General features: G+C 37.0%; 1 long non-coding RNA gene across 1 annotated transcript in view; it reads right to left on the bottom strand.

Annotated features, from left to right (window-relative positions):
* The window catches only part of LOC129045976 (uncharacterized), a 240,453-nt gene that overhangs the window by 148,912 nt on the left and 66,238 nt on the right, over nt 1–25,303 (bottom strand). The window contains exon 2 of the long non-coding RNA XR_008506536.2: nt 23,322–23,388. This is a non-coding gene — a long non-coding RNA (uncharacterized LOC129045976). The remainder of the gene's footprint in view (nt 1–23,321; nt 23,389–25,303) is intronic.

Genomic DNA, 25,303 nt, shown 5'->3' with positions numbered 1-25,303 from the left:
ACCAGTCTCAATAATTTTAAGAAGATTGAAATCATATCATGCATCTTTTCTGACCACTACAGTATGAAACTAGAAATTGATCAGAAGAAAAAAACAAACACAAGCATGTGAAGGCTAAATAGCATGCTCCTAAACAATGAAGGGGTCAACAAAGAAATTAAAGAACAAATTTAAAAATACAGAGATAGAAATTAAAATGAAAACACCACAGTCCAAAACAGTTAGAATGCAGGGAAACAATTCTGAAAGGTAAATTTATAGTGATGTAGGTCTACCTCAAGAAACAAGAAAAATTTCAAACAATCTAACCTTATACCGAAGGGAACTAGAAAAAGAACAAAGCCCAAGGTGAGTAGCAGGAAAGAAATAATAAAGATCAGAGCACAAATTAATGAAATAGACACACACAAAAAAATAGAAAAGATCAATGAAACCAAGAGCTGGTTCTTTGAAAAGATAAACAAATTGATAAACCTTTAACTGGATTCATCAAGAAAAAAGAAGACACAAATAAAATCAGAAATGAAAGAGAAGTAAAAACTGACACCACTGAAAAACAAGGGATTATAAGAGCTTACTATGAAAAATTATATGTCAATAAATTAGACAACCTAGAAGAAATGGATAAATTCCTAGAAACATACAATCTTCCAAAACTGAATCAAGAAGAAGTAGAAAATCTGAACAGAGGAATTACTAGAAATGAAATTGAATCAGTAATCAAAAAACTACCAACACACAAAAGGCCAGGACCAGATGGATTCACAGGAGAATCATACCAAAGAATTAAAGAAGAGTTAATACCTATTCTCCTCAAACTATTTTGATAAATAGAAGAGGAAAGAAGGCTTCTAAATATATTCTGAGGTCAGCATTACCCTGATACCAAAACCAGACAAACACACTACAAAAAAAAAAAGGAAAACTATAGGACAATATCCCTGATGAACATAGATGTAAAAGTCCTCAACAAATTATTAGCAAATTGCATTCAACAACACATTAAAAAGATCATCCACCATGACTGAGTGGGATTTATCCAGGGATCTGAGGATAGTTCAGTATTCACAAATGAATCAATGTGATATACCACATTAGAAGGCTAAAAATTATATGATTATTTTAATAGATGCAGAAAAAGCATTTGACAAAATTCAACATCCATTCATGCTAAAAATACTCAACAAAGGGGATTGAGAGGGAACATACTTCACATAATAAAGGCCATATATGACAACCCCACAGCTAACATACTTCATGGTGAAAAACAGAGCTTTTCCTTTAAGGACAGGAACAAGACTTGGATACCCACTCTTACCACTTTTACTTGACTTAAGTCTACCCACAGCAATTAGATAACATAAAGAAATGAAAGGATTGAAACTGGTAAAGAACAAGTAAAACTTTCACTATTTGTTGATGACATGATACTATATAAATTCTAAAAACTCCACCAAAAACAAGCTATTAGAAGTCATAAATGAATTCAATAAGGTTTCAGGATACAACATTAATACACAGATACTCATTGTGTTTTTATACACTAATAACAAAGTAGTAGAAAGATAAATTAAAAAAAAAACTCCATTTACAATTGCATCAAAAATAATAAAATACCTAAGAATATACTTAATATACTTAATATACTTAGTCGAGGATCTAAAAGACCTGTACCCTGAAAACTATAAAACACTGATGACAGAAATCGAAGAAAACACAAATGGAAACACATGCCATGCTCCTGGATTGGGAAGATGAATATTGTTAAAATGTCCATATCACCAAAAGCAATATACAGATCCAATGCAATCCCTATCAAAATACCAATAACATTTCTCACAGAACTAGAATAATACTAAAATTTATATGGAACCACAGAAGACCTCACATAGCCAAAGCAATCTTGGGAAAGAACAAAGCCTGAAGGTATCACAATTCCAGACCTCAAGATATATTACACAGTCGGATCCGGGGAGCAAAATGGCAGAGGAGTAGGAGACCTGGATTTCATCTGGTCCCAGGAATTCAGCTAGATAGGGATCAAACCATTCTGGACACCTACGAACTCAACAGGAGATCAAAGAAAAAAATAGCAGCAACTCTCTGAACAGAAAAGCAACCACTTACTGGAAGGTAGGACGTGCGGAGAAGTGAATCCCAGGTGGTATTCGGGAGGATAGACGGCGGGGGAGGGGGCCTCCATCGGCCTCTTCTGGCAATTGATAGAGCCTCAGAGCACAAAATTGGAACTTTTAGAAGTCTGCTCCGCTGAGGGACGTTGCTCCAGTGGCTAAGCGGGTGGTGGAACCCTCGCTGGGACAGTGTGGTCTCAGGACCCTCGGGGTCACAGAAAGACCGGGGGTACCTGAGTGTGGCAGAGCTCTGGGGTATGAGAGCGGGGAAGCCGGCTGCAGAGACGGAACCGAGGAGTGGGCTCACAGCTTAGGGTTGCCACAAACTGTGATCCACAACACAGTCAGGCCACTGCTCCCCCAGCAGGGACCCAACAAGTGGCAGATCTGGGGAGACTCCCTTCTTCCCCTGGGAGGAGCAGTGTGGGAGCACAATGCAGGGATCTGCTGGGTTTGGAGACTCCACACCGAGTCGGGTGCCAGAGATAGAAATGCTCGGTCACAGGCCAGGTGAGCACGGAGTGCGGCCAGAGACTGGGGAGACAGTAGTGACTGACTGCTTTTCTCAGGGGGCTCACTGAGGAGTGGGACCCTGAGTTCTTGGCTCCTCTGGGGCGGAGATTGGGAGGCTGCTATTTTCACTCTCATCCTCCAAAACTGTATGGAAAGCTTGCAGGGAATAAAAGCTCCTGAGAGCAAACCTGAGCAGATTACTTAGCCCCATCCGGCAAGGGTGGGGCAATTCTGCCTCCAGCAAAGACATTTGGGAACCACGGCAACAGGCCCCTCCCTCAGAAGATCAGCATGAACAGCCAGCCAAGACCAAGTTTACCAATCAATGATAACAGCAGGACTCCAGGGCTAGGGGAATACTGCACATAGAATTCATGGCTTTTTCCCCCTGATTCTTTAGTCTTTCAAAGTTAATTTTTTTTAACTTTCTTTTTCTTTTTCTTTTTTTAATTTTTCTTTTTCCCTTTTTCAACCAACATCTTATTAATCCCTTTTTAAAAAAATCTTTTTATTTTTCTTATTTAGAGTCATATTCTATCCCTTCATAGTAGTTAACCTTATTTTCGGTATATATATATATATATATAAGTTGTTCTCTCTTTAAAATTTTGGGATACAGTTTCTTCTAACAGACCAAAATATACCCTAAATCTCTAGTGTATGGCTTTGTTCTAGTCTCCTGCCTGATCACATTCTCTCCCTTTTTATTTTTTTTTAAATCCTCTTCTTTCTTTTTTCAACCAACTTCTTATCTTATCAATTCCTTTTATAAAATCTTTTATAATTTTCATCTTTACAGTCATATTCCATCCCTTCATCGTATTTAGCCTTACTTTTGTATATATATAAGTTTTCTTTCTTTAAAATTTTGGGACGCACTTTCTTCTAATGGATCAAAATACACCCAAAATCTAGTGTGTGGCACTGATATACACCAGCCTGATATTTGATCATATTCTGTTTTTTGTTTGCTTTTAACCTTTTCTTTTTCTTTTCTTTTTTCTTTCTTTCCCTTTCTTTTCCCCCAGTTTCAGGTCTCTTCTGATTTGTTTAGTGTATATTTTTCTGGGGTTGTTGTTATCCTGTTAGCATTTTGTTCTCTCATTCATCAATTCTCCTATGGAAAAAATGACAAGATGGAAAAAATGACCTCAAAAAAAAAAGAACAAGAGGCAGTATGACTGCCAGGGACATAATCAATGCAGACATTAGTAAGATGTCAGAACTAGAGTTCAGAGTGATGATTTTAAAATACTAGCTGGGCTTGAAAAAAGCATGGAAAGTACTAGAGAAACCCTTTTGGGAGAAATAAAAGAACTAAAATCTAACCAAGTCAAAATCAAAAAGGCTATTAATGAGGTGCAATAAAAAATGGAAGCTCTAACTGCTATGATAAATGAGGCAGAAGAGAGAATTAGTGATAGAAGACCAAATGATGGAAAATAAAGAAGCTGAGAAAAAGAGAGAAAAACAACTACTGGACCATGAGGGCAGAATTTGAGAGATAAGTGATACCATAAAATGAAACAATATAATAATTGGGATCCCAGAAGAAGAAGAAAGAGAGAGAGGGGCAGAAGATATACTGGAGCAAATTATAGCAGAGAACTTCCCTAATTTGGGGAAGGAAACAGGCATCAAAATCCAGGAGGCACAGAGAACCCCCCTCAAAATCAATAAACACAGGTCAACACCCCAAAATCTAATAGTAACACTACCGAGTCTCAGAGACAAAGAGAAAATCCTGAAAGCAGCTTAGGAGAAGAGATATGTAACCTATATGGTAGAAACATTACATTGGCAATAGACCTATCCACAGAGACCTGGCAGGCCAGAAAGGACTGGCATGATCTATTCAGAGCACTAAATGACAAAAATAGGCAGCCAAGAATACTATATCCAGCGAGGCTGTCATTGAAAATAGAAGGAGAGACAAAAAGCTTCCAGGACAAACAAAATCTAAATTTATTTGCAAACACGAAACCAGCCCTACAAGAAATATTGAAAGGGGTCCTCTAAGCAAAGACAGAGCCTAAAAGTAACATAGACCAGAAAGGAACACAGACAATATACAGTAACAGTCACCTTACAGGCAATACAATGGCACTAAATTCATATCTTTCAATAGTTACCCTAAATGTAAATGGGCTAAATGTCCCATCAAAAGATACAGGGTATGAGATTGGATATAAAAACAAGACCATTGATATGCTGTCTACAAGAGACTCATTTTAGACCCAAAGACACCCCCAGATTGAAGTGAGGGGGTGGAAAATCATTTACCATGGTAATGGACACCAAAAGAAAGCTGGGGTGGCAATCCTTATATCAGACAAATTAGATTTTAAACCAAAGACAAATTAGATTTTAAACCAAAGACTCTATATCCTTACTTAAAGTGTCTAGCCAATAAGAAGATCTAACAATTTTAAAAATCTATGCCCCTAACATGGGAGCAGCAAATTATATAAGGCAATTAATAACAAAAGCAAAGAAACACATCGACAATAATACAATAATAGTGGAGGACTTTAACACCTCCCTCACTGAAATGGACAGATTATCTAAGCAAAAGATCAACAAGGAAATGAAGACTTTAAATGACACATTGGGCCAAATGGACTTCACAGATATATTCAGAACATTCCATCCCAAAGCAACGGAATACACATTCTTTTCTAGTCCCCATGGAACATCCTCCAGAATAGATCACATCCTAGGTCACAAAACAGGTCACAAAACAGGTCTCAACCAGTTCCAAAAGATTGGGATCATTCCCTGCATATTTTCAGTCCACAATGCTTTGAAACTAGAACTCAATCACAAGAGGAAAGTTGGAAAGAACTTAAATACATGAGGCTAAAGAGCATCCTACTAAAGAATGAATGGGTCAACCAGGAAATTAAAGAAGAATTTAAAAATTCATGGAAACAAATGAAAATGAAAACACAACTGTTCAAAATCTTTGGGATGCAGCAAAGGCAGTCCTAAGAGGAAAGTATATAGCAATACAAGCCTTTCTCAAGAAACAAGAAAGGTCTCAAATACACAACCTAACCCTGCACCTAAAGGAGCTGGAGAAAGAACAGCAAATAAAAACTAAACCCAGCAGGAGAAGAGAAATCATAAAGATCAGAGCAGAAATCAATGAAATAGAAACCAAAAGAACAGTAGAACAGATCAACGAAACTAGGAGCTGGTTCTTTGAAAGAATTAACAAGACTGATAAACCCCTGGCCAGACTTATCAAAAAGAAAAGAGAAATGACCCAAATCAACAAAATCATGAATGAAAGAAGAGAGATCACAACCAACATCAAAGAAATGCAAACAATTAAAAGAACATATTATGAACAACTCTATGCCAGCAAATTAGATAACCTGGAAGAAATGGATGCATTCCTAGAGATGTATCAACTACCAAAACTGAACCAGGAAGAAATAGAAAACATGAACAGACCTATAACCACTAAGGAAATTGAAGCAGTCATCAAAAATTTCCCAACAAACAAAAGCCCAGGGCCAGATGGCTTCCCAGGGGAAGTCTACCAAACATTTCAAGAAGAATTAATACCTATTCTTCTGAAACTGTTCCAAGAAATAGAAATGGAAGGAAAACTTCCAAACTCGTTTTATGAGACCACCATTACCTTGATCCCCAAACCAGACAAAGACCCCATCAAAAAGGAGAATTACAGACCAATATCCTTGATGAACATGTATGCAAAAATTCTCACCAAAATACTAGCTAATAGGATCCAACAGTACATTAAAAGGATTATTCACCATGACCAAGTGGGATTTATCCCTGGGCTGCAAGGTTGGTTCAACATCCGCAAATCAATCAATGTGATACAACACATTAATAAAAGAAAGATCAAGAACCATATGATCCTCTCAATAGATGCAGAAAAAGCCTTTGACAAAGTACAGCATGCTTTCTTGATCAAAACTCTTCAGAGTATAGGGATAGAGGGTACATACCTCAATATCATAAAAGCCATCTATGAAAACCCACAGCAAATATCATTCTCAATGGGGAATAACTGAGAGCTTTTCCCCTAAGGTCAGGAACACGGCAGGGATGTCCACTATCACCACCTCTATTCAACATAGTATTAGAAGTCCTAGCCACAGCAATCAGACAACAAAAAGAAATAAAAGGCATCCGAATCAGCAAAGAAGAAGTCAAACTCTCACTCTTTGCAGATGATACGATACTTTATATGGAAAACCCAAAAAACTCCACCCCAAAACTGCTAGAACTCATACAGGAATTCAGTGAAGTGGCAGGATAGAAAATCAGTGCACAGAAATCAGTGGCATTCCTATATACCAGCAACAAGACAGAAGAAAGAGAATTTAAGGAGTCAATCCCTATTACAATTGCATCCAAAACCATAAGATGCCTAGGAATAAATCTAACCAAAGAGGCAAAGAATCTGTACTCAGAAAACTATAAAATACTCATGAAAGAAATGGAGGCAGACACAAAGAAATGGAAAATGTTTCATGCTCATGGACTGGAAGAACAAATATTGTGAAGATGTCAATGCTACCTCGAGCAATCTACACATTCAATGCAATCCCTATCAAAATGACATCAATTTTTTTCAAAGCAATGGAACAAGTAATCCTAAAATTTGTATGGAACCAGAAAAGACCCCGAATAGCCAGAGGAATGTCGAAAAAGAAAAGCAAAGCTGGTGGCATCACCATTCTTGGCTTCAAGCTCTATTACAAAGCTGTCATCATCAGGACAGTATGGTACTGGCACAAAAACAGACACATAGATCAATGGAACAGAATAGAGAGCCCAGAAATAGACCCTCAACTCTATGGTCAACTCATCTTCAACAAAGCAGGAAAGAATGTTCAATGGAAAAAAGACAGTCTCTTCAACAAACGGTATTGGGAAAATTGGACAGCCACATGCAGAAGAATGAAACTGGACCATTTCCTTATACCACATACAAAAATAGACTCAAAATGGTTGAAAGATCTAAATGTGAGACAGGAATCCATCAAAATCCTATAGAACACAGGCAGCAACCTCTTTGACCTCAGCTGCAGCATCTTCTTCCTAGAAACTTCGCAAAGGGAAGGGAAGCAAGGGCAAAAATGAACTATTGGGACTTCATCAAGATAAAAAGCTTTTGCACAGCAAAAGAAACAGTCAACAAAACCAAAAAATAACTGACAGAATGGGAGAAGATATTTGCAAATGACATATCAGATAAAGGGCTAGTATCCAAAATCTATAAAGAACTTACCAGACTCAACACCCAAAGAACAAATGATCCAATCAAGAAATGGGCAGAAGACATGAACAGACATTTTTCCAAAGAAGACATCCAAATGGCCAACAGACACATGAAAAAGTGCTCAACATCCCTCAGCATCAGGGAAATCCACATCAAAACCTCAGTGAGATACCACTTCACACCAGTCAGAAGGGCTAAAATTAATAAGTCAGGAAACGACAGATGTTGGCGGGGATGCGGAGAAAGGGGAACCCTCCTACACTGTTTGTGGGAATGCAAGCTGGTTCAGCCACTCTGGAAAACAGTATGGAGGTTCCTCAAAAAGTTGAAAATAGAGCTACCCTACAACCTAGAATTGCACTATTGGGTATTTACCTCAAAGATACAAAAGTAGGGATCTGAAGGGGTACGTGCACCCCGATGTTTATAGCAGCAATGTCCACAAAAGCCAAACTGTGGAAAGAGCCAAGATGTCCATCAACAAATGAATGGATAAAGATGTCATACATATATACAATGGAATATTATGCAGCCATCTGAAACCATGAAAACTTGCCATTTGCAATGATGTGGATGGAACTGGAGGATATTATGCTGAGCGAAATAAGTCAATCAGAGAAAGACATATATCATATGACCTCACTGATAATGAGGAATTCTTAATCTCAGGAAACAAACTGAGGGTTGCTGGAGTGGTGGGGGGTGGGAGGGATGGAGTGCCTGGGTGATAGACATTGGGGAGGGTATGTGCTATGGTGAGCACTGTGAATTGTGTAAGAATGTTGAATCACAGACTTGTACCTCTGAAACAAATAATACATTATATGTTAAAAGAAAAAAAAAGAAGAAGAAGATAGCAGGAAGGGAAAAATGAAGGGGGGGAAATCAGAAGGGGAGACGAACCATGAGAGACTATGGACTCCGAGAGACAAACTGAGGGTTCTAGAGGGAGGGGTGCGGGGGGATGGGTTAGCCTGGTGATGGGTATTAAAGAGGGCACGTACTGCATGGAGTACTGGGTGTTATTCGCAAACAATGAATCATGGAACACTACATCAAAAACTGATGATGTAATGTATCATGGTTAATGTAACATAATAAAAAAATACATATTACAACATCATAGTAATCAAAACAGTATGGTACTGGCACAGAAATAGACATATAGATCAGTGGAACAGAATAGAGAACCCAGAAAGAAACTCATACTGAAATGGTCAATTAACCTGCAACAAATGATGCAAGAATATACAATGGGGAAGAGACAGTTTCTTCAATGAATGTTCTGGGAAAACTGGACAGCTTCCTGTAAAAGAGTGAAACTGGACCACTTTTTTACACCAGTCACAAAAATAAACACAAAGTAGATTAAAGACCTAAATATGGGACCTGACACCATAAAAATCCTTGCAAAAGAACAGAGGTGTAATCTCTTGGACATCAGCTATAGAAACATTTTTCTAGATATGTCTCTTTTGACAATGGAAACAAAAGCAAAATTAAACTATTGGTATTAAACCAAAAACAAACAAACAAACAATCAAACAAACAAACAAAACCTTTCACATAGCAAAGGAAACCATCAACCAAACAAAAAGGCAAACTACTGAATGTCAGAAGATATTTACAATGTTATATCTGATAAGGGGTTAATATCCAAAGTATATAAACAACTTACACAACTCAATGCCCCCCCCCAAATAAGCCACAATTAATTTGATTAAAACATGGGCAGAGGACTTTTATTCAAAGAAAATGACAGACACATGAAAAGATGCTCAACTCCACTAATCATTAGAGGAATGCAAATTAAAACCACAGGAGGTATCACCTTAAACCCGTCAGAATGGCTAGAATCAAAAACACAAGAAATAATATGTTGGTGAGGATGTGGAGAGAAAGGAAATGTTCATGCAGTATTGGTTGGAATGTAAATTGGTGCAACCACTCTGGAAAACAGTATGGGCATTCCTCAAAAAATTAAAAGTAGAGATAGATACCATATGATCCAGTCCTTCTGCTACTGGGTATTTATCCAAGTGAAAACATTAACTGGAAAAGATATATGCATCTCTGTGTTTTGTGCAGCATTATTTACAATAGTCAGATATGGAAGCAACTCAAGTGTCCATCGATAGATGAATGGAAAAGGCAGAGGTGATATACACACACACAAACACACACACATCTATATACATACACAGTGGAATATTACCCAGCCATTAAAAATAATGAGACTGACAATTTGCAAGAACATGGATGAACCCAGATGGTATTATGCTAAGTGAAATAAGTCAGAAAAAGACAAATACTATATGATTTAGAAAGATACACTAATCGCTAATTAACAGATACATTAATAAGAGAACTGATGGTTGCCAGAGGGGAGGAGGGTGGGAAAATTGGCAAAATCGGTGAAGGAGAGTGGGAGGTATAGGCTTCTAGTTATGGAATTAATAAGTCATTAGGATGAAAGATACAGCATAGGGAATATAGTCAATGGTACTGTAATAGTGTTTAATGGTGACAGATGGTAGTTACAGTTTTGGCAAGCATAGCATAATGTGTAGAGTTGTTTAAATATTATATTGTACACCTGAAACTAACATGACATTGTGTGTCAACTATACTTCAATAATTATATATGTATATGTAGGGTTGAGATTTAATAACTAATTTTTACTGCTTCATGATGATATTCTTAATTGAAACCGTTTTTTTGTTTTATCTGCAAGTGCATGATGGTAAGGAATGCAAGGACCACTGGCAGCTTGGTACCACTTGATTCATGCTAAGGTAGTAGCAGTTTTAGTATGGATTTTTTATTATTATTGTAAATGTCAAAACAGTGAAAAAGCAAATAGCAGTACTATTATAAAAGATAATGTTGATATGACAGATCCCCTAAAAATAACTTGGGCAGCCCTAGCAGTCCATTGGACTATACTTTCAGATAGCTACCATACTCAAAAATACACTAGAAAGAATAAAGTTTAGGGATACACTTATTATGACTGCTAGGCAAAAGCATATTGGTAGTTAATTTTGTAACTTAAAGCTGTATTTAATATTTTATTAGTCGCTCTTAGCTAAAATCTTTTATGATTAGTCATTGCTAATATTTGGATCTGTAAAAGAAGGAGTACACTCCAAAAATAAAAGGGATAGCATGATTTTAATCCTAATGATGAAAATGGGGAGATATATTTATCTTCTGACCCAGTCCTCCTTCTCAATCTTATACTAATTTGGAATGAAGATTTAGCTGCTACAGAAGGCATCCTTGATAAAAGAGAAGTCTTGAATTATAATGTCCTTGAATTACAACTACCCAGGGAGTTCAGTGAAGAAGTCACTTACAAATAAATATAGAAAAGCTGCCACCTATATATAATAAGTATAACCAGTTAGAAAATATAACAGAAAAAATAACCCTTTGATAATCCAATAAAAATGTAAAATTCCTAGCAATAAACTTAATAAGAATATGCAAAACCTCTCTGAAGAGAACTACATGAATTTACAGAAAGACATAAAAGGATACTTGACAATAGTTAGAAGCATTCCATTCTACTAGATAGAAAGAATAAACAATTGTAAACAATGTAAATCTTGCTGTAATTGACTCATGTTTAACTCAATCAAAATAAAAACCAGAATAAAATTTTTCCCTTCAATTTGACAATAACATTTTTAAAGTTTTTCCAATAGAATAAATATGTGAGAATCACCAAAATAATTTTGACAAAATAGTTACTAAAAATATGCATGTCAAAGCTACATCCATTGAAACAATGGAGTATTGGGGCAAGTTAAACACATTATCCAATGCCACAGAACTCAGAGTCAAGAAACAGACCCAAGTTATACCATAAATGTGGTCATGATGATGATCATGAAAATTATAGTGATCACATGCTGATTATTTACTATATGTCATGTACAATTCTAAGTGCTTAATATGTAATAACTCATTTAGTCCATTCTGGAACTATATGAGGTGTTATGTCCTCACTTTAGAAATGAGTTTTCTGAGGTTAGTAAATGGAGGATGATTGAATAACTGATTTGGGAAAATAAAGAGAAAATGAAGTTAGAGAGTTTATGTATATATGTATATACCTGTCCCAAAATACATTTCAAATGGGTTATATCAAATATAAAAAATAAGACAAAATGTTAAAAACATGGCTGATTATTTACATAAACCAGTGGGAAAAATTCTTTGTAAAGCATGATACCAAAAACATAAAGCAAAAGGTTGGTAAGTTTAGATATGTTACATTTTTATTTCTACATTCAGGCAAAGATTTAAGAAAGACAGATAATACCCAGAATATTGGAGTAATAGAGAAATATACAACCTCATTTCTGCTGGAGGGATGATGGATCAATAGCCTTAGACATACTTATACTCTTTAAGTTAAAAATTATATTTCAAGAAAATTTTCATCAGGAATCATAAAAATGAGCAAGGAGGTAGATATAAAAAATGTTCATAAGTATTTTTATAAGCACAATAAATTGGATATAATGTAAATATCACAGAAGAGTTGATTGTTAGGATAGAAATTACAGTATATCCATAAAGTCATAGGTAGACTTTATAATGATGCTGTAGATCTGCACTTATGAGCATGGAAATATGTTTGGGTGTATATTAAATGAAAAATGCTCATAAACTGTATGAGCAGTTTGATCCATGTTTATCATACACACACACACACACACACACACACACACACACACACACCTTCTAACACAGTGATTAACCTTGGCTGCATGTTAGAAGCACCTGGAGAGATTATAAAAATCTTATTATCACAACTGTAATCCAGACCAATTCAATCAGACTTTCTGGAGGGGAGATAAAAGTATCAATATTTTAAAGCTCCTAAGCTGATTTCAATATGCAGCTAAGTTTGAAAACTATGGATACAGAATCATATGCTAAGTTGTTAGTTGTGAATGTCTTTGTGGAATAAAATTAGGATACATTTTTTCTATCCTTCCTTATATGTGTTTTCAATTGAAAAATGGATCATTTAAATGGCAATAATGGTATGGGGTGTATTCACACGTAAAATGAGGAGTTTGACCCCATTTTTTGATGTCTGACTGTTGACAGCTTTAAGACTTAGCCTGCCTCCCCTGGTCTCCTTTTACTTGCTTTCTTAAGCCATCTTAGACCTGCTTGAGAGGCTGCCCTACACTCCCCAGAGGATTCAAATATATAAAACAGTGTTTCATACCCTGTGTGTATGTATGTATGTGGCATCACCAGTCTCAACATAAACCAAATTTTAGATGGAGCTCCCTTTGAGTTTTCAGGGGACTGTAACATGAAAAACAATTTTTTTTTTAAAGATTTTATTTATTTATTTGACAGAGAGAGAGCACGAGTAGGCAGAGTGGCAGGCAGAGGGAGAGGGAGAAGCAGGCTCTCCGCTGAGCAGGGAGCCGGACGTGGGGCTCGATCCCAGGATCCCAGGATCATGACCTGAGCCGAAGGCAGCTGCTTAACCAACTGAGCCACCCAGGTGCCCCAACAATTTTTTTGTTTTGCTGTTGTTGACTCAAAAATTGTCCTTACAACTCCTCATAAGACCACATGACTTCCTAGACCACCAAATACTCTCTTCACTTTTATTGTCCATAGCTGCTAAATACTCCTGCTTTGTCTCCTGGGAGCCGACTAGGGGTTTATATCTCTATTATCCTAACAGACACAACTCCCAGGGGATTTTGCTATCCATTCCTTATGGATAGCAAACTGAATTTTTAAGGCTTCGGGGGCAAGACATGGAATCTGACCATTCTGGCATTGCCACTGTCTTTGCTCTGTTCTGATGTAACACAATAGCACTATCCCTTGATTCAAATTCTTGAGTTTTGATGCCATGATGAGAAAGAAGTGGACTAAAATTTTGCTTCAATTTTAGAGTCTCAGAGTTGATTCTTTCTTTCTTTCTTTTTTTTTTTTTGTATATCCTTCTCTAAAACATTTACTTCTACTATAGTTTTGACCAAATTCCTTGTTGTTTTAAGCAACTTCTAGCTATCTCTCATTTATACTTGAATTGCCATACTCCTGGCAATGTTATCAGAGAAATTTTAAAATCTTTATTAGCCAGAAGTAAGCCTTCCTTACAATCATTTGTACCTATGCATATTTTTCCCGTTAAGATGACAAAAAAGTAAAATTTTATATTCTATTAAATAATTTATAATTCTAAAAGTTCTAAATAATTATTATTTTAATAGTTTTATAATAAGCTCTTGAGTGAGTCAGTTATAATCTATCTCAGTGGTTGGCAAACTATGGCTCCCCAACCCAAACCTACTTTTGTGCATACAATTTTGGAACTCATTCAAATTTTACTGGAACTCATTTATTTATGTGACTGCTTTTGTGTTACAACAGCAGAGCTGAATAGTTGTGACAGAGACCATATGGCTTGCAAAGCATAAAATATTTACTATCTGTCCCTTTATGTAAAAAGTTTGCTGACCTTGATCGAGGTTATTGTGGACTTTTAAGACTTTAAGATTTTAAGACTTTGCACAGGAAAAACCACTAAAACAGAAATAATGGAACATTTAGAAATATTTGATAAGTGAAAAGCAGTGACAGGATAAGAACTGCAATGGGATGAAGGGGGATTAAGACTTTTCGATGTCTAGCATGCAGTATGGATTGCTGTGCATATTATACATCTTCATTCACTAAACCCTAACAACCCCTATGTCTTCCTTTTATCTTTTCACAGGCAAACTTCCTCTGATAAGTTTTGGAGGGGACAAGAATTATTTTTCATATTTTCTTCTTAATCCAGACAAACTCCAATGTTTCCCAAAGTAACCTGGTTTCTGATAGTCTTGGCTCTGATAAAGAAAACTCTTTTTTTAGATTAAAATTGTGCTGTCTTAGAAATTTACAATGAACATATGTCAAATATTTTATTTAACTTGGTGAGGGAACTAGTGAGATGTTCTTACTGAATCAAAGGAGAATTTAAATAATTTGCACGCAATAAAGAAATGCTAAAATAAGCTAACAAATAGATTCCAAAAGTGGTCTAGCAATAATCTATAATCAGTTGCTTTCTACTGCATGCAACAGATTTATATTTCTAAGACAAGAATTATTTGAATTATCATCAGTTTTTTTTTAATAGAGTTGTAAAATAGCTCAAATAGAATCAAAGGCAGGGATAACCCAGATAGAATAAGCGAATTTGGAGCCCGCTACTCTTTTCTGACCCAACTCAGAGTCAGTTTTTCCTGACAGCTCAAATGGTCCACTTCTCTCCTTGCCTACTTTATTACCAATATGGAACCCTGCCTTTTTTCACTTGTTCTTGCAGCACTGTGGTTTTCAGAAGGGATATACTGCCCTTTGGGGGCTAATGCCCAAAGGTAGCTCCATAGCTCAAGTACAAAAAAGGAAAATATTAGACATTACTGCCCAAAGACCTTAATCACTCTTCTCTCCATAGGGTAGGTATTTCGAAAAGTTCTACTATTGTATGTTCTCATTCAGCTTTCTACTTCAATAGCCTGTAGAAAGTCAATACTCTTTATTGTGCAAAGAAATTCAGCATTCTCTTTATCTCATCCTTGGACCTGACTATATGTCCAATGATGTGAAAATGTTGAGGTTTGGAGCAAACAGTCAAGAAAGAATTCTTGAGTCATCTTTGGTACAAAAAGGTGTGTGTGTGTGTGTGTGTGTGTGTGTTTAAGATTTTTTTTATTTATTTGCCAGAGAGAGAGAGAGAGAACAAAAGCAGGGGGAGTGGCAGGCAGAGCGAGAAGCAGGAACCCCGCCAAGTAAGGAGCCCAATGCAGGACTCAATCCCAGGACCCTGGGATCATGACCTGAGCTTAAGGCAGATGCTTAACCAACTGAGCCACCCAGGTGTTCCCAAAAAGGTGGTTTTATTAAAGCATGGAGACAGGACCCAAAGGCAGAAAGAGCTGCACTGGAGTCTTGAGGAGTGGATGATTACATACTTTCAAGTTGGGAGGGGGTTAGGGATAGCATATATCTCTAAGGAATTTGGAAGCAAGGGGCTAGTGGTTGTTAGGAAAAGATCACTTATAACTGTCTAGTAAAACCTCAGTCATGAGACCCTTCGGATGTAGATCAGTGGGCCATACGCTTAGAAGATGATTGCTAACATATATCTTGGTGTGGGGGGATGTGGGTAGAGATGAAGGAAATTTTCAAAGGAATTTTTATATGTTAAAGGAGACTTACAGGATCCTGGAGGTCAGGATAATGTTAAGCTAAGATTGCCCTTTGCCCTTAACAGAGTATTAACATTGAGGCAGTTGAGTTCCTAGAGAAAGGTCGCTCTGCCTGTCTCAAGGACTTGTCATTGGGCTGTAAGTTGTAAGGACATTTAATTTTTTTCTTTTTCCTTTGTTCTCCACATCACCCAAGAAGATGCAAATGGTCAATTGAAAATTTCCACTGAGATCAATCAGTCATTTTCCCTAATTTAAAGAACAAATGAACCAGCCTCTCTGAAGGCAAAATTATATCAGTTCTCTAGAGGACAATGGTGTCTGTAGTTGGTTTTTGCTTTTAACTCAATAGCAGTTTCTTTTTCCAAGATGAAAGATATTGCAGGGGGAAAAAAGTAGCATAAGGAATATGGACAGTTTTAAGTTCAGAGTTAGGTTTGTTATTTTTATTGAGTTGCTGGGGAAGACCTCCCTGGTGAGAGATTCAGATGAAGTAAAGGAAGATCTGGGGAGAGAGCAGTCCAGACAGAGAACTAACCAGTACAGACTCCCTAACTGTTAGTGTATTTGATGAAGAACAAAGAAGTCAGTGTAGCTGAGCAGACTGTGTGAAGAGGCGTGTTAGAGGATATCAAAGGATGTGGTAGAAGTCAGCTCATGCAGAGCCTTATTGGTAAAGACCTTATTTGACTATAATTTATCTTTTTTTTTTCCCCAGAAGAGACAGTTTTGCCTATTTTCTCAGCATGATTGTTCATTGTCTTACTCTCAAAGTGTGTCAGTTTAGATAATAAATTGTATGGGCAACCTTACTTATACATTATTGTAAAAACTTTAGCTATTTTTTAGTGAAATTAAGGCCAGTGTAAAATTTTGAGAAGAATGATATAAAGACATATGGATTTTTTTAATTTTTTATTTTATTATGTTATGTTAATCAAAGACATATGCATTTTAAGAGGATAAAATTAACTAAAAGAATATTGGTATCTTCATGGATGCTGAAATTGATAAGGAAAATCTGTGTCCTCAGATGGCCGACAGAGCCAGTGAGAGAGTCCCAGTCCTTGCCCCAGGGCTCTTCTGGGTCCTTCTCCCTGCCCTGCTTCACTCACGTGCCAAAAGTGCCAAGTATGCGGAAGTAGAAGGGTGTAAATTTTCCCCTTTGTACTCGGGGCTCGGACCTTTGGAGACCACTCTCCTCTGAGCCTGCCAGCATTAAATAAACCTCCTATCCTCCAAGATCTCCGGGTGCCGCTTGGTTCTTCCATCGGGCGATCCAGTCCAGGTTCCGTAACAAAATCACCAACAATTATGCCAGGAGTGAATTACTTGAGCTGTAGAAGAGGAAAAATATCTTTCCTCTATCTGTCTTAGGCTCTTACCTAGGTCTTTGAAGTAAAAGAGAGCAAGAGAAAAATATACATAGTTAAGTTTGACACAGGAGCCTTCATAAGGAAATGAAGACCCAAAGAAGTATTTATTTATTTAAGTAGGTTTCACACTGGGTGTGGAACACTTGAACACTTGAACTCAAGACCTGAGCTGAGATCAAGAGTCTGACACTTAACTGACTGAGCCACCCAGATGCCCTGACTGAAAGAAGTATTTAAACCAGAGCACTTTTATGCTAACTTTGATGAAGAGTGGAAAATGTGATAGGACTGAGGGTATGATCTAAGTGTGGCAAACTTCCGGGAAATCAGCAAAGCCTATTGTTTCAGATTTTTCTCTGCATTCCTCCTTCTTTGGAGATGAGGATGCTCCTTTCTTCCCAGTAGGCAGGTACCTCTCATGTTTAAGGACCTGCTTCAAAAAAGAAGGTCAGAGAGAACTTCCTGCATCTACCATCTCTCAAATTCCTTCTGCTTAAAATAATAACTATGCTAACGTGTCATATTTTGGGGTAATATGTCTTGAATCTCATCAGAGCCAATTGCTAAAATCTTCTAGGAACGAGATTCAAGAGAGTAGATATCAAGCAGCAAAAAACCAGGATCCTTGAAAGAGAAGTAGCAGATGAGGGCGGAGGAGGGAGTGGAGAAGGTGGACCCCCATTTATTGTCTAGAGAGTGTTTCTAGGAACAGGGAAGTAAGGGAAAGCCAAGGGAAGCCTGGCAGTGTCTCTGTAGTCAGGGGACAGAACTGAGAGTCCAGGAAGACCAAGGCCATGAGAGTTCATAAGGCAGAGTACAGAAGAAAGAAAGCTGCACAGAAAGAGAACTCTGAGATCCAGAGTGGGTCCTATATTCAACTGAATATTGAGAAGCGCAAGTCTGTGAACACACTGCCTGATGGCTACAAGAACCCTCTGAAAGGATTAGAGATATCAATTTCTGGAACTCACTTAGAGCCTAGAATAGTATTTGTTCCCACCAGCCAGAATGGAAGGCACAAAAAGAAGACAGAGAAAAAAACTGTCACTGGTTGATGTTACACAGGTTGTATCGGAGTTATGGTACTTAACGGTTACTACCAAAAAGAAGGTTTAGCTGGAATAGTGGCCAAAAGAAGATCTAAACAGGGAAAAGAAAGAAAGAAAGAAAAAAGAAATGATAATGGTGCCTTTGGAAAAATTGCTACTGTTAGAGTCTGGTGAATTGAGGATACTGGTAAACAGTTGCCACAGGGTGATAATCTAGGCTAAAGGAAGCTATGGATTTCAAGCATTATGATATGCCATCAGTGAGATCAGTGAGCCCTCCTACTTACAGACCCATATTTTGTCTTTCCAAAATCTTCTTTTAAAGGGACGAGAGCAGAAGTGTATCTGCCTTACTCTGGTGGAACATGATGCAACATAAAATGCCTAAAGCAGTGCTTCTCAAACCTTAATCTATTAAATAAAACTTATCTGGGAAATCTTATTAAAATGGAAGTGCGTCAATAGCTTGGGGTTGGACCAAATATTCTGTACTTCTAAGTTTCCCTGTGGAGCCTCTGCTGTTGGTACGTAGACCACACTCTGAGTAGCAACAGTCTAGAGGTTTTAAAGTGCTGTGCACACTTTAATTAGGGATCCTAAAAATTGGGCGGTGGAGTCTAAGTTTTTGTGGTACCAAGGGGTATATATAACTTCTGCTATACTACTAAGTGATACTTTTTCCCAAGGAAGTTGCCTAATGGAAATGCTATGTAAAGGATATCAGAGCAGTAAACCTTTTAGGAAAAAAAAAAAAAAAAGGCTAGGTAGATAATTTTACAAGCTACATTTGCAATATATTTTCAAGATAAAACATACTTATAGGCTTAATGGATTTATATTTGGTTGCCCTTTTGTATGTAAAACTATTTAATCTTGAACCTCATAAGAACCTCAATAAGATAATGAAGTGTTTATATATAAAAATGGAATGGTAGAAATGTGAGAACTTTGAAGGTTAATCCACTGACAATACAATGTCAATTTATATGCTTCTATATTGTAAACTAAATCAATTCTAAAAGTAAAAGAAATTATAGACAAATGGACAGTGACCTCAAAAATTCCTTCTATTGCTGACCTTAATAATTGCCAGTATTTAATGCCTAGACAGCAGTTTTCTGAAGATACTAAGAGAATCAGAATCAACTTAGAAAAAAAATAATTCCTTTTAAACCATCTCAGATCACAAGTGGCCAGGAGAAAATTGATCTTAGAGATCTACTAATGTAAATGGACATCCAAGCAAGATACTTTCTATTATATTCTCTATGTCCTTTGGCTTTTATTTTAGAAAACTGAAAGGAGCCAAGGAAGTTATGAACTGAGAGGAGTAGCCTTTTCTTCAAGACATTCTTCAACAGGACTGAAACTTCACCATCACTAAAAGGCAGACAGGCCAGAGAGGAGCAGCTTATTATTACGTCAGTCATTGAACTGGCAATAGGTGTTTTTAATCTTTCTGAGTCCTGGCATACCTAGGAGCTAGACTGGAAAGATACTGAAACTTTGTGACTTGAGAACAAACCATGATGTTGCTTGTAAAACTGGCCTGGGTGAAGGAACATTTAGAAAGTTTATTTCATAATGGGATTTGTGAACCAGTGACAGACCTGATTTCAGTCAATGTCCTATTTCAGTAACTGTTGGTGCTAAAGGTGGTGATTTTCTCCCCACTCTCATTGCCCCTTATTTTGCATCTCCCTGCCAGCTGTGCAATTTACCGGGGGTTTGGCATAGCCACTGGAGTTCGTTATTCAGTATTGTATCTCAGAAATGCTATTTTCCATTTATTTCCCATGAAATGAAATGAAAAGACTAGTGTTTCTAAAAATTTATTCAAGCAATCATTTGCTTCTCTCTTATTTCCTTGGGGATAGAGGCTCGTTGACTCTGGCAGGCATTCTGTATTTTTCCTTAGGTGCTTCTCACTGATAAGTAGAAAGAAAATGTTTTATCATATAGAAACTGAAAGAATCTCTTGCAAAATTCTCCTACCGATAGTCTTTGGCTATCTTTTTAGAAGCAAAGAAAGATTTGTCTATCAGTTTATCCAACATACTATCTGCCTAATTTTCAGGCCATATTGCAGTTTGATTTAAAGCCCCAGGAGGCGCAAAATATGTATTGTGAATTCAGTGTCCATAACAATTTATGATAGACAATTGTAAAAATACAATTTAAAAAAAGAAATTTTGTTATGTTTTGGGAATTGTAAAAGCTTTTCAGCTTGGGTAGAAAGTGGGAAATGAAAATAGTGAGTTCCAAAAGAATTTTCTTCCTTCCTCTCTCCCTTCCTCTCACTTCTCTCTCTCCCTTCCCTTCCTTCTTTAGAGTTAACACCACCAACCATAGCAACCGAGATGTTAGGACAATCGCTAGGTGGAAATGAGGTCTAGACTTAATTATATCACTTTAATGATGCTGTATGGTGGTGTATGGTTTTTTAAGACTTGACTTCTGAAATAGGTCACTGTTAAGGAATTTTAAGCCTATTTTGTAATTTGGGTGTAATATTGAGAGTGTGCCTATATACTCTGTGGCTTCTTTTTTTTTTTAATGTTATGTGCCCTCAATTCAGTTGAGAAAACAGTTATGGAGAACCAAGGATTGGCAAAGCATTGTGCAATGAAAAACTGGTGATGTCCAAATGGATTAGAGATGACTTCTGTCCATTTATGGAGGAGAGAGTTACTTGCAAAATAATATATAAGACAATTTCTGAAAAGCACTGTAATTAATCATACATTTGGTGAGCTTGTGCTTTGTGACAGGCACTACCCAAAGCAATGGTCATACCAGACAAAAAGACACATCCTTGCCCTTAAGGAACTTGTAATCAAAATTTAGATTGATAAAGAGGCACATAATTGGTGTCTATAATAATTGCTATAAAGAACACAGGCACATATACAGTGAGTCGCTGAAACTTATTTATATCAAAGGTGGTATGTACTATCTCTAGGTATATATACTGGCATTTCAATGGCAGACATGAATATCAGATTATAACACGGCTAAGACAGGACAGAGCCCCGTACTCCAGGCAGTAACTACAATTTGAGTGAGATTGACAGAAGAAAGTTATGAGCTATTTCATCGATCTATCCATCCTCTTTCTCTGTTCTCCAAGCAACATGGTCTTATATGTGTGAGGAAGCCAAAATCTGTATTTCCAATTACAATCTCATTCTGACCTGGTTTGCAGTGGAATATCTTTAACATTTTCTCATCCATACCAAACCAAACCAAATAACAACCAAAAAGCTCATCTGCATATTTTGTTTGTTTTTAAACACCACCTTAGTGTTATGGTTTTGCTCTTCTTTCCATTCCCTTCCAAATCAGTCACCAATTCCTATGGATGCCTTTCACTGTAATGCATTAGCTGCAAATCTGTCTGTGAAGTTCTTGATTCTTAATCCAAATCTGGATTCCCATCTTTTTCTTCTACTTCTATTGTGGCCTTCACACTGCAGTCCTTGATTTATTCTTTTTAGTTCTATAATACATGTTTATAATACTTCATACTACTCCCAGTTTGGGAATCAAAAGTACATCTTTGTTCTCCATAAATTACAGTCTTAATTCTTCAATCTAGCAATTAAGGCTTACCATAATTATTGTAATTTTAACAGCACAAATCAACATACATAATACTGTAAAGTTTACAAAGCAGATTCATATTGTGGTCATGACATCAATCTTAAGGGATAGGTAGCATGCATTACTTTCCTGGGAGAGAGAGAGAATGACTTTGCCAAGGCAACAGGGCAATTCATAATACCCTAATTTGAATTTAAGTCTTCTGCACTCAAAATTGGATATTCTAAAATACAATGATTAATATGACTATACATATCAAATGTCCCCAGAATGACACTTTTCTTCCAGAGTAATGGGTTACTTGACCATATACATGTCTCCCTCAACCTGAAATTTTTGTTGTTGTTTATTCCATATCTATTATTCCCTCAAAACACCAACACATCTTCTTTTTTTCTTTAAAGATTTTATTTATTTGACAGAGAGACACAGTGAGAGAGGGAACACAAGCAGGGGGAGTGGGAGAGGGAGAAGCAGGCTTCCCGCTGAGCAGGGAGCCCGATGCGGGGCTCGATCCCAGGACCCCGGGATCATGACCTGAGCCGAAGGCAGACACCTAATGACTGAGCCACCCAGGTGCCCAACACATCTCCTTTAAAATACCATTTTTGGGTAGAATTTATCTTAATTTTTGAAGTAATAAAAGTTAAATTAATTGTTTCCCATACTTACTCAAATTTTACTACACTATTTTTCTTTGCTGTGTTACAGTTTCTTTTATATTTGTATCTTTTGTTTCCTTTAGCTCTTCAAGGCATAGTACATTTTTATATTGTAGAATATTTAATAAAATTGTTTGCACATAACAAATATTTACTGAATGTTTGTCAGTTCATTAACTGGTATTCCCCACTGCATATTGTCTTATTTTTAAGACATTTTCTGTCAGCCTCTATAGTAGGCAGAATAATAACCTCCCAAAGATGTCCATGTTTTAATCCCCGGAAACTATGAATAGGTCAGGTTAAATGCAAAAAGTAAGGTTGCAGTTTCAGCTGACTAGAAGATGGGGAGATTATCTTGGACAGTCTGGGTGGGCTCAAAAAAATCACAAGCATTCTTATAATCAGCAGAAGGAGGCAGAAGAGAGAAGAGAGAGAACCAGAGAGATGGTAGTATGAGATGAACTTACCAGTATTGCTGGCTTTGTAGATTCAGGAATGGGCCATGAATAAAAGAATGTTGGTAGGCTCCAATAGCTGGAAAAGGCAAAAAAAAAAAAATTTTTAATTTTTTTCTAGAGTCTCTCAAAAGAGGAAGAGCCCTGTCAACACCCTGACTTTAGCCTAGCAAGACACAATTTCATACTTTGACTTTCAGAACTGTAAAATAATACATTTGTGTTGTCTTAAGCCACTAAATTTGTGATACTTTGTTACAGTAGCCATAGGAAATTAATATATGATATACCATATTATAAAAATATTAAAAAAGGGCTTTTATGGAAAATCGATTGAGATTTTCTATTAAGTCATATGAAGAATATATTCTGATGCAGTTTAAATTTTATACAATGTTTTCTGTGTATATGCAACCTAATTATTAAATGGGGCATAGCTAAATGTCAGCTAAACAAGAACCACCTTGGCATGACCCCTACCAAAGTCTTCAACTGCATCTCTCATTGTTCCCCTCCTATTCAAGACACATGCCACAGTCAACTACTTTCAGTGTTCTGAAACAGCTAAGCTCTTCCCTAAGTTTTGCCTTTTCCTTGTTGTCCCTACTGCCTTCCATTCACTTGGGTTTTAAAACTCACTTTGGACATCACTCTTGGCAACTTCACTGTCTTTTCCTTTGTGTTTCCTTTGCCTGTTACATATTACTTGCTATAGTTTAGTTGACTTTTAACACCTCAGTTTTCCTTAGATTTTAAACAACTTGAGGGCAGGAACTGTTGGAGAGCAAGGATTTCCTATCACCTTCAAGGTCATTCCAGCTGGACTAAGAATCAGATTAACATGAGACATATTAAGAGGAGAAAATCAAATTTCATTTTCTATGTATAGGGAACCCACACAGATATGGAAATTCCAAAGACAATCAGGCAAAATGAGGCAAACATGCCATTCTGAACTAAGGAGAAAGGGGTAGGCTCTGGAACTTCAAAGGGAAGGAATGCAATCCTCAGGAAGATGAAAAAAGAATAAATATTTGGTGAACAAAAATTCACTGGGCCACTCAAACAGTGAGACATAGGGTACTTTGACCAAACAGGTCTTGCTGTGTTCCCCCCTGTCCACCACATTTAGTTCATATCATACTGTAGTTATCTATGGTGATAGCTCGCTTCCTGGAGCAGGTTCTCTAAATTCTTTTTAGGCAGTTGAAGGGGGGAGCTATAAAACTTTTTCTGAATTTGCCAGGTTTCAATTGCTTTTTTGAACTCAAAATAGTTGTCATGCCAAAGTGGCCCATCTTGGGGCACCCTACCTTGGCTCCTACAAAACTATGCTTCAGTTGTCCTTGGAACCCTGGTCTTCGCAGTGCTATTCACAGCAGTTACTCAATAAAATACTATGCAATGGATGGAAGAACTGTCTCCCTAGCAAACCTGTCATTTATTTCTATAGCCTATTTTCAAATTATGTTCTGTGTTTGATTCTGTTTTATCCATGCCTCCTTTGCTGACATTTTAGATTTCTCCTTTTCACAGAGCTCCGTGTCAACATTCTATTTTCCTTCTTCCTCTTGTGGCCAATTCCTGAAATGTGTGATCCACACCTGTGCCACAGCTTCCACTCATTTGCTTTTTAATCCCCTGCATATCTAGCTTCTGAAACCACCCCACTACTGCAATTATTCTCTTAATATCACCACCTGCCTCCCCAAATTCAATAACCTTTTCTCAATTTGTGTTTTATTAAATCTCTCAAATTCTTTAGATTCTTGATCTTTAAGCCTCTTTAATATTTTTGTCCTTCTGCTCTTTTCTGCGAGTTTCTTTTTCTCCATAGCTGGCACTTTTCTTGACTCATAACTGTGATTTATAGTCTAATTTGTTTCTATGTCTCCTGTTCTCCTTAAATACTCACATGATATGTCCTCTCTAAGCTTCAAGCACCACTTTACATATGGCTCCCTGATTCTTCACTTTCGCTCAGCCCCATATAT

Source organism: Mirounga angustirostris, unplaced genomic scaffold, assembly GCF_029215605.1.
Source record: "Mirounga angustirostris isolate CCGP_5_RB_7025 unplaced genomic scaffold, mMirAng1.0.hap1 SCAF_2, whole genome shotgun sequence".
Classification (NCBI taxonomy): Eukaryota; Metazoa; Chordata; class Mammalia; order Carnivora; family Phocidae; genus Mirounga; species Mirounga angustirostris.
The sequence above is the reverse complement of the archived record's forward strand: the minus strand, read 5'-3'. Positions and strand labels throughout refer to the sequence as shown.